The sequence below is a fragment of the Octodon degus genome, unplaced genomic scaffold (genome assembly GCF_000260255.1).
Source record: "Octodon degus isolate 3935 unplaced genomic scaffold, OctDeg1.0 scaffold00206, whole genome shotgun sequence".
NCBI lineage: Eukaryota > Metazoa > Chordata > Mammalia > Rodentia > Octodontidae > Octodon > Octodon degus.
The window spans coordinates 3,798,318-3,805,187 of NW_004524782.1; positions in this window are offsets into that span (position 1 = coordinate 3,798,318).

A 6,870-nucleotide genomic window follows, 5' to 3' on the forward strand; every position below is an offset into this window, starting at 1 on the left:
CTATGTTTATAACAGCACAATTTGTGATAGCCAAATCTTGAAAACAATCAAGATCCCTGTCACCTGAGGAATGGATGAAAAAGATGTGGTATTTTTATACAATGGAGTATTATTCAGCTAAAAAGAATGATGAACTTGAAATCCTTATATATAAGTGGATGTCACTTGAAGATATACTCATAAGTGAAATAAACCAGACCCACATGTGTAAATATCGTATAGTCTCCCTAGCATAAGAACTCAATGGAAGAAATAAAAATAGAAAGGGATAATACAATTAAAAGGAAAGCGAGAGCTTGAAAAAAGAAAGGTCAAGGAGAAAAGCTAGGAAATATGACAGGGATAACGTCATACATTTATATGCACAAGATGGGTATGGCCATGTTCTTGAGAATCTTCAGCATGCTTTTGAAATTAGTAGTTAACTGGTAGGATTCTCACCCTGACTGACTATACATGCTGATACCTGTGAACTAAGCAACTGTACTGAAGACAGCAATGTTTGATACAAGGGTGAAGGTTGGAGTGCTTGTCATTCTGATCTTTTAAATATGTACTTCTTTTCAAGACATGCCAATTATTACAATACTGTCTCTCAAGCAAATGTTTTTTAAGGGTAATAAATGAATAAAAGACACAAAAAATATCATAGGACTGTAGTGCTACAATTCTGTATATGGTTAGATTTCTAAATTTCTGTGTAAAAATATGTAATTGTTTATTCATATTCTTTAAATATTTTTCACTTTTAAAAAATTTATCTCCATATTCTGTATGGACTTAAAGTCTATCATATCAATACTTGATGGAAAATACGTGTTCCATGTTATACCTAAGATATTTGTTATTCAGACAGATAGTGAAGTTAAACCCAACTGCATATGTTGTAGGGTAATAATAGGTTTCTCTTCTGGAGGGTTAACAACCTAAGTATGCAGGCCAAAAATTAGAGAAATGGAAGGGCTCTAAGGACAGCCAACATTTTGGCCATAACCTTTCAAGTTTTGTGAAGACTCAGGACGTAGGAGAACCTGTACTGGAACATCATGTAAGTCAGTTCTGTCTGAAATTTTCTGATCAAGGAGATTATGGGGCCAGAGAGCAACGTGTTCGATGACCTAGAATGTGCCTAAGGAGAGTCACATGGAGAGAAAGCTTTCTCTCAGGCTTTCACAGACAGCAATGTGGTCAAGCAATTGCCGTGACTCATCCACATGGCTGACCCTGACAAAGGATCTGCAAGCTGATTACAGGATATATCCTGAGGGGATTTGACTGACCTTATCAGATACCAAAGTTGCATTTCTTGTTACATAGGTCTTGCTTTATCTTGGTCTTAACCAACCAGCAGAAAAGTATAAAAAGATGTTATATAAAGTAAAGCCATCTTAGTCTAAACTTGGACTTGTGAGAGGTATTGTTATGAGCACCAGGTCTTTAGCTATCTCAATGAAGGATATTTATCTTTGTATGGTGACAGAAGCATTACCAAGATTGTAGTTATGATAAATGAATTATGTAATATTCTCCAATGTGAACTCCACATGGCAAATGACACGGCTGCTTTTATTACTGTCATACTTCAGGTAAACAAGAGCTATCTAAATTTTACATTAAATTTAACTAAAGTAATACTTGTTTGGCATTATAACTTTATTATTTAAAGTTATGTAAAGTTACATTTCATTAATTTCTTTTGGTATGAATAAAATTTTCAGCGTTATGACATCTTGTGATGATGACTGTATTCTGACTACTTTCCTGCTTTTTTAAAAAATGTCTAAAGATCTAATTTTATTCTTGACTATCTGTGATAGAGTAATACACACCTTGCTTTTGTGCATTGTATAAATTAATCTGGAAGGTCTCCATAATCATAAGTTTTTCAATGTTTTAGTAACTGTGGATGATATTTTGTGGTTCACAGAAGAATACACACACACACACACACACACTGTGAACCTCTGGGGAGTGTGTTTGCAGAATTTAAAGACTGTGATTATCTATAAAGAAATGAAAACAAAGTTGACTGGCTTGGTGACAGAAATTCATATTTGGTGTCATGTCTTTTAGGATGTAAGTATATGTCTTGCAGAAGCCTCAAGAGGCAAGAGTCTCATTTGCTTCCATCATGGTAATCTTTTTCTACAGATGGGACTTCTGAAAATCATAGGTTGCCCATCAATATGAACATGGATTGTGGGCTCTTAGTGACCAAGATGAGAAAGGGAACATGATCTGGCCCAGTGTGAGCCAATCAGACTGATGGATGGGCTGTCATCTGATCCAGGGTGAAGGTCTTACTTATTTAACTTTTATTTTAAAGATAATAAAAATATATACAATTTCGAAACAAGATGATAGGAAGTTATCATTTATTATATTTCATTTCTTAAGTAGTTTCTCAGATTTCCAGATGTTAACATGTAAAATGCATCCAACAATATAAACATTAAATTTTGCTTTCAATGAACTAATAGAAATTAGTAGTACAATTATCTTAGCTATCTTATATACAAGTTTAAGCTTTTGAGAGTTCTTGTCTTTTAATTTGAAGAAATATTAATGTTTTAGTGTTATAGCCACTATAATTCACACATTGATAAGGGCTTTATGAGGTTTCTGTGTAACAGGTGTAACTTTTGACATATTGTTGGGGCACCCTCCCCCACTTTGATGCCTTTGAAAAGTGCTTGACTGGGTTTTTTCATTTTCTTTTTGCTGGCTGTAGACCTGGCCTGGTGACAGCTTCAGTGTCATCTGCTAAGGTGGAATTCTTAGGTCTTCTTCAGATTCAGGAAGCACCAATTTGATTTTACTTTATCTCTGTAATCATCATAACACCCTTTATAAATATCCTGGGCCTGCAGTCAAGCACCAGGGATTTTGATTTGGTCCAATTGCCAACATTCTATATGTACATTATGTACCCATGAATGATGGTGAAACAGAAAAAAGATGGGTGTCCCTCAGAGATAAAGAAAGAGAGAGCATATACATGTTCAAATGGCCTCTTGCTTCTCAGCAACCTTTAGAACCATCCACAGTATGGAGAAATTTGTAGGCCCTCTCTACATTTTGTCCTTTAGCTGTGTCCACAGGACTTCAGGATTGGTCCCAATCAAGCTCAGTCATTTGGAAAAGAATTCAACTTGATCATCATGGAGAACAGAAAGAATTGTCCATTTATTTCACTCTTTCATGACAAACACTCACATCATCATCAACAGGCACTCAGAATTTAAAACAGGGCTGTGGTTGTAACTCAGAGGCACAGCACCTGCCAGGCAAGTGCATGGTCCTAACTTTGATGTTCACTAAAGAAAGAAAATATTAAAATATTCTTTCCCCCAAAACCACACAAGTTCTAATTATGTGAGGTGAATGCACTCTCTTTTTGCTTAAACTGAGCAGGCACAGACTGATACTGGCAACCCCAGTGATTTGACTGGCATGCAGACACACATGCAGGCAGACTATATACCTTTCTTTTGTTTTTGTTTTCTTTCTGTTTTTGTTTTTTAGGGAAGGATCTATAGGGTGTTCAGGGTCTCACTACTAGATAGGATTTGTTGTGATCCGCCTGTTTACAGCCTCCCAAGAGCTGGGATTACAGGCATATGTCACCATGCCCAGTCTTAATTGCCATCTGAGCAGGCCCCGGGGAAGGGGCAGGCATTGAAGGCCCAGAGATTGAACTCATGACTCATAAACCTGTTTTCAGGTGCTTTAATCTGCTGAGGTCCTCCTCCTTTTTGGATCTCATATGCCTTGATCAAATGAGGAGCTAAGAATACTAGTCCAAATCTCTGAGGAGAATCAAGAAAGCTAAGGCATATACTTTCCCTTTGGGATCTGGAAAGGTCCCTGCTCCAGCCCAGTTGGCTATACCTGATGTTCAAAGAGGTCAGGATTGTTGGTTTTCTTCGCTGATACAACTGATGCAATGGCAAACAAAATAGTAAAATGCAACTCAGGATTTGGAGGCAGGTTTATTTAACATTGATGGACACTGACTTCTAGAAGTGTTGGGTCTCAAAATATCAAGAGGTGATTATTTTCAAATCAGGTTTGCTTTGAATAAGCTGAGTATATGGTGGTTGATTGATTCTTACATCTTGTATCAGAGTGAGAGTTATGCATCACAGTGACCACTTTTTATAAGAAACAAAATAATAGGAACTATAACAGAAACTGAAATGAATGGGAGGTTATATGGAAAAATAACAGAAAGTTAAGTGTGCTTTCTTGGGGGGGGCAGTGACATTCTCTGCTACAGTGATCAACTTGAAGTGTAAACCTATGGTGTCTTGATTTTTCTTCACTTATTCTTATAAAGCATGTTTCAATTTTATTCAATATTAAAATTCTTTTAAATATTGAAAACACTAAATTGTTTAGTGTTTTCTGCTTTTATGACTAAAAATCACTTCTCAGTGATTTTTCTTCACTTATTCTTATAAAAGCATGTTTCACATTTTATTCAATATTAAAATTCTTTTAAATATTGAAAACACTAAATTGGTCCCTGACAGAAGATGGGAATGATAGAAGGAAAAGTTAGTAATAAAAGTGGAAAAGAGAGACACAGATCCTGTGGGACACAGAAAATAGTTTGTAAGGTGTAAGGAGGGGTGTAACAGTCTGTCAGCATTCTGTCCACATAACCATGTCTGAAACATGTTTGAGCAGCCAGAATACTGATTTCTAAGCACCACATGCCAGAAATCTTAAACTTCATGACTTCCACATGATGTGCATGGGCTACTACAGAGCTCATAAACATGGCTGTCCACCACGAAGATGGGGATGTGCAGATGCTACAGTGCCTAGAAAAAGTACTAGAAATTTACACTCATTTACCATCCCAGATTTGGGTTGGAAGTCACAAGCCTTCAGTGTGCTCCACAGTTCCTCAGTGCTCACTGTAGCAGGGTCTGACAGTGTTCTTATCGATTGGCTCACACATTCCTCATGCTTCCGACTCCTCAATCTTCCCTGTACTCTTCTCTGACGACAAAGCGTTGGCATCATGATTTTCCTGATTGTGTGCTTCAATGTCTGTGATAAAACAAAGAAATACAGGAGAAGTAGAATTAGCAGGAGACTTGACGCAAAAGTCAAATCAGAACAGAATTCATGTTAACTTGGGTGAAGCAAAGACCGGAAAGAGAAAAATAATTATATGTAATATTTTCAAAGTAAATTGCAATTTATTGCTATTTTTAGAAAGCTCACACTACCACAAGTTCAAAACAAATTGTGAGTAGATTGTGGATTAAAAACATAAATGTATAATTTGATGACATAAAGGAAAAGGACAGATACAATTTCAGAGCTCTTGCAATAAAAATAGTTTTTGAACAGAAGTAAATTTTTAGTCATAAAAGCAGAAAACTCAAATTATATTTTGGGGAAAATATAGCATTCTGAGAAACTGATAACATACATAAAGCTGAAGGTGGAAACTGAAGATTCCAACTGCAGCAGAAATTCATTCCAGGATCATCAAAATATTTTGCAAAATCTACAAGCCAGTGTTTATCATCATACTTCAAATAAAAAACCCTCACATGCTGTATTTATCTACTGTTGCACTAGCAGAAACACTTGGTGCATTTCAAACCAAAGGAAATTATTTAGATCTCAATTATGGACATTCAAAAATATATAGCCAGGATCTTCTCAGCTCTGCTTAAAGACTCAGAGAAAAAGCGTCACAGTGGTGAAACACACGCAAAACAGATCACTGGAGGAGACAGGAAGAAAAACATTGTTGCAGTCGAATTTGGTTTTAACCAGTCTACTGCTTGAATATCAACACATTGTGTAAGGTTAGTATTAATCCCTTTCAAGAGTGATTACTGCATTATATAACACAGGAACTTGGATACAACGCTGAATGATTGCATCTTTGAAGCATCCTATTGGAGACATATCTTCCGACACATGAAACTTTGGGTTGAAATCTCTCTTTCTTTGGATATGTCTATGGCTGTCTTTATCTCTGTCTCTCTCTGTCTCTTTCTGTCTCTCTCTGTTTGTCTCTGTGTCTCTGTCTCTGTGTCTCTGTCTCTGTGTCTCTGTCTCTGTCTCTGTCTCTGTCTCTCTCTTTCTCTCTCTCTCATTTTCCTTGCACTGAGTTTACCTTCCTAGTGGAAGGAGCTCTTGAAGTACTATATAGCCCAGCCTGACCCACATCTCTCAGTAATTCTCCCACTTCAGCCTCCTGACTGTTGGTATTAGAGCTGTGTGTCCCAACAATTGGCATGTAGAAAAGTCAATATTCAAATACAAAATATGAAACATTTCCAACAAGACAGGCATAATAAATATAATTATTTTTATTGACAGTTAAATTCTATCAGAAAAGTGGAAGTAGTTCACGCTTCTAAATATCACAATAGTAGTTACACTTGACAATACTTTCTGGGAGAGGTTCACCCATCTTAGAATTAACAACATTCCTTTCCTCTAGACAGGCTGAGTCGAGAGAAGTGTTTCCCATGTGGAATTTCACAGCTCACGACCTGTCTGACTTGCACATAACAAAAGTGTCAAAGATTGGTGGAGTAATTTAAACATCAGTGCTTTAACAGGAAACATATAAGTATCTCATGTAATAATTTTCAAAAGATTAATGGAAACATAAACAATATAATATGATTAATTTCTAAAAGGTAAACTAAAGTAGAAAGGAGTATTTTTCAGTGGTAGTGCCTGTGTCAGCATGAATAGATGAAGAATGTATTTAATCCTCTTTTGCTAAAATGTAACATTAAGGAGGCATATTAACACAGTAGGACTCAAGAAATAAAATAAAACAGAGGTTTAAAATGCCAACACGATGGGGCCAGGGAGATTGCTCAG